The 4,272-nt window shown below is 46.4% G+C and overlaps 1 pseudogene; it reads left to right on the forward strand.

Moving 5' to 3' along the window:
• The first annotated feature begins 411 nt into the window (after positions 1-411).
• Positions 412-996, forward strand: LOC115322419 (annotated as a pseudogene).
• Positions 997-4,272: the final 3,276 nt, after the last annotated feature.

Below are 4,272 nucleotides of genomic sequence, written 5' to 3' on the forward strand. Positions count from 1 at the left end.
GAGAAGATCAAGAACAACTCGTGGAAGCGCCGAAGAGAGCTCCGAACTCTGTTTTGAAGCATAAATAATTCTGAAAGTCATTCGCTTGACTGACAGGCACTTTGACAAGAAGAGGGCATAACCTGTGGTAGCACGTTCCGCCCACCCTCCGAGCCTAAGCACCCTCTGGCTACGTGCCTGTGCCCTCTCAGGTTTGGCCTGCCGCGTTTTGCAGTGTGTAAAGGTATCCGACCTAAATTTGTCCCGTGGAAACAAATGAAGTGCGGACAGCATCCTCTGGTGTAGAGGTGAAGGGAGCATTAATGCAAATGACTGAATTTTATCAGGCCCGCAGAAAATGAGTCGCTGGCAGTCAGCTTCCGAGTGAGTAATTGCAATCAGTCTTCGTCGTTTTTTCTTTCTTTTCCTAAGATGATGCTACGGCTTGAATATATGTATTTCTTCAAATTTTGTTCCAACTTGGTGACACTCGGGTGGAAACAATTAGAAAGATTCAGCAGGCTTTCGGCAACAGTGCCATGGACATTGCACAAATTAACAAGTGGTACTACCGGATCAAAGATGGCCGCACGTCTGTGGAAAGCGACGCACGTTCCGGAAGGCCTTCAACTAGCCGAAATAACGAGGTGATTAACCAAGTGCGGACTCTTTTTGTGCAGGACCGTCGCAGCACCATTAACAAACCTACAGCTGAGGTGGGAGTATGTTCCAGTTCAGTGCATTCAATTTCGAAGGAGGATTTGGGTCTACGTAGAGTGTCTGGCATTTGTGCCGACGTTGCTCACTATGGAGCAAAAGGAACTCTGTCTGGAGGTCTCTCAAGACATGTTGGACTCCATAAATGGCGACTCCAGCTTCCTGAACTCCGTCATCACTGGTGATGAGTCATGAGTTAACGCGTACGATCTGGAAACCAAGATGTAGTCATCACAAGGGAGACATTCAACATCCCAGTGTGAAAACAAGCATGTCAGGTGCATAGCAACATCAGAGTGATGTTGACCATTTTCTTTGACTCTGCTGGGGTAATGCATCCCGAGTATGCACTACAAGGTTAAAACATTACCAAAGAGTACTTACTACCTGAACGTATCTTCTGCTAGTACTCTTTAAAATGCCGTGCAGCACGGGACACCGGATCTGTGGGTAGCTGGAACACGACAGTGGCACCATGACTGCACCAGCTCGTTCTTTGCATCTGATTGAGTTTCTTGGCCAGACACAGCACGCATCAGGCTCTCTACTTTCCCGACGTCGCTCCTTGCGATTTCTGGCACTTCCCCAAAGATAAAAATGCCGCCGAAAGGGACCCTATGTGGGTCACAAGAAGATATAATGCGGAATATGACGGCCCAGCTAAAGTCCATTTCCAAAATGGCGTTTAAAAAATGCTTCAAGCAATGGCAGGGCCGCTAGGGCAAGTGTCGGTCATCCGAAATGGATGTGTGTGTCATCCAAAGGGGACTAGGATTTCAGTCCGTCCGGCACGCGCTCGTTTTATCTATATAAAAGATTCTAAGTGTATTTCCAAAAATAAGGCGTTGGCAAAGATACAAGTGCTATTTGTTTTAGATTTTTGCTTTAGAAAAAAATCCTGCTGCAGACGCCAGCAGGTGCGGCGCAGAGAACTATGTTCTCGGCGTTCTTAGGTGAAGGCACGGGCCCGAAAGCGCAATTCTGCACTGTCCTCTTGGCGCGAGCGCTCGCGCATAGAACATACATTTGAAAGACACGCACTTGAGCAGAAACTATTGTAGTGAAAAGAAGAAAACAGACAACGCTCCGGGGGGAACCGGTGGACGCGCTTCGCCAGAATCACCTCCGCGTGCTCAGTGTACTCAACGTTACTTTGCGTGTACTCAACCACCGCTAAAGTCATTCGGATATGTCAGAGCCGGAATATGTAAAAAGAGAAAAGAAAATGCGTCAGCATGTCTAGAAAGTTTTAATTTCCGAAATTAGTTTCGATAATTAATACAACTAATTAAACAGGCTTCTGTATACTTGAAGTGTAGGCTAGCGAGAAAACGAAACTGACGAAAACGTGACGTGTAGCGACTATTCAAATTTATTTATAACCTGCAGTTCACTTGTGCAGTGGATTACATTAGAGATAAAAGCGCTTTCCTAAGGGCGGTAGGGGAAAATATTATATACGGGTAAATCTTGCACAGTCTTTTTGTATTTATGCAAAATATGACAGTGGTCACCAGCCTAATCGGTTACAAAAAATACAGCAGTATATAAGCTGGTGGTGACAACTTGCTGTGTGTATAGGAATAGAAAGTGTCAGTGTCCCATGTTTGTACGGTTTGTACCTTGTGCTGTTTGTAAACGCGTTCATGTACACAATGCGTATGGTAACTATATGTCGCGAATGTGTAAAGTGTGGTGTGAAATAGGCGTATGTCTGGCGAAACGCTCACAGTGACTGCTACTTTTTCTTTTTTGTTAGTTTGAGCGTTGTCCGTTAGGTGGCGCTTGTCGCCGCCCAATTTAAAAAGTCGCGCGTTTATTTGTCTATTAATTAGGTAAAAAAACATCCGTCAGGTAGCGCTTGTCGCCGCCCAATTCAAAGAGTCGCGCGTTTATATGTCTATTTATTTGGGTGAAAAACATGGAGGCATTCCATGGCTCCACGGAGCAGCCTACGGAGGCTCGGGTTCGGCTCTCGGCCTCTCTCTCGTCCCAGTAGGATCAGTCCAACACCTGATCAGTCCCATAGCAGGTTGAACGGGTGTTCCGTGCGGTGTACAGCTCCAAGTGCGTGCACAGACGCGGTGAGGATTACCAGGGACTTGAAAGTGGATAACGAATGCTAACTGGTGAGCAGGAGCGTTGAACGATCGGAACCGACGCCGCTTGAATCGGTGATGCTTCGCATCGCCGCTGTCAACCGAAAAAGCCGAATCGCTTACGGCAAGCACAGCAAGCAGATGCTCTGTTCAATAAAGACATCATTCCATTTGTCGCTATACGATTCCTTCTTTGAATTTTTTCTGGCCGCGAAGCAAATGCAGCCGGCTGCGGGAAAGCAGTCTCGGACAAACCCGCGAATCCCCCCACTAAGTGCGGTGCCGGTGCTTCGAGGCGCGTTTTGGAGTGCTTTAGTGCGCACGGAAGACAGCGAACGTGCGCACGCACTTGAGAATCGTATTTTAGAAAAAAAGCAGTCCAGCTCGCTAGGCCTTACTCGTATCGCTCCCCTGTCGCTTGCCAGCCGCCATGTTTCTTTTGGGGGTGCTCACTTTGATTACCTGTTGATTGCTTGCCGTGTGACCGCCCTTGAGGTTGCTAGTATAACGAAGGGGGGGTAGCGATATCTGTGACGGCCTCTTACTACCCCAAAGGTCGTACCCTACAACTATCCTTTTGTTGAGAGTGTACAAGGTAGTAAGCCTAACTCTGGCACATCTGTGGCGATTTTGGCCCGAATGTGCCAGGTGATAGCCGAACTATCAAAATGTCAAGCCTAACTTTGGCATTAGTTTGGCGATTTTGGCCCAAAAATGCCAAAGATCTGCCGAACTACCGGGCAGTAGGCCTAAATCTGGCATTTTTTAGGCGATTTAGGCCCGAAGATGCCAGACGACAGCCGAACTACCCGGCAGCGAAGCCTAAATTTGGCACTTGTTTGGCGAATTAGGGCCAAGATACCCAGACTGTTGCCAAGGGAGGTCAGGTTTGGCACTACTTTGGCTTCTTCGGGCTTTTTAATGCCCTAAACTGCCAGACGCAAGCCAAGTTTTGGCGCCAGAACTCGGTGCTGCCTAAGTTGTGTACAAACGCTGCCAAACAACAAAATACAGATGTGTATTTGTATTTTTATTATTTAAAATGCGATGATCCCTCAGTAGCAGGGGTAACACGTATGCTTGGGTATCAAACTATGTAATGCAAATAGATGTAGCGAAGAAGTGTGGGAGCAAGAAAAGTGTGCAACTCCTGACCAATTAGAAGTACCACGACGTTTTTGAGTTCTCGTTACTGTGAATGTCCCATTGTTGGATATCTAGAACTACATTAAAGCGTTTATTATAGAACGACCGTCTATCATTTCATTAAAACAAATTAATAAAGAAACCGAAAAAAAATTTTTTTTTTGGAACGTGTTGCCGGTAACCGAAACCGTAAAAAGTAAAACCGTAAAAAAAAAACGCAATGAAACCAGTATCAACAGGATAGGGTGACAGTAAGCATAACCGAAACGTCATATTTTTTCGGTTTGAGTACATGTGCAAGACGGCATTCAGGATGAGGTTTCACCTTAGT

This window comes from Ixodes scapularis, unplaced genomic scaffold (assembly GCF_016920785.2).
Source record: "Ixodes scapularis isolate PalLabHiFi unplaced genomic scaffold, ASM1692078v2 PGA_scaffold7__128_contigs__length_106722199, whole genome shotgun sequence".
Taxonomy (NCBI): Eukaryota; Metazoa; Arthropoda; class Arachnida; order Ixodida; family Ixodidae; genus Ixodes; species Ixodes scapularis.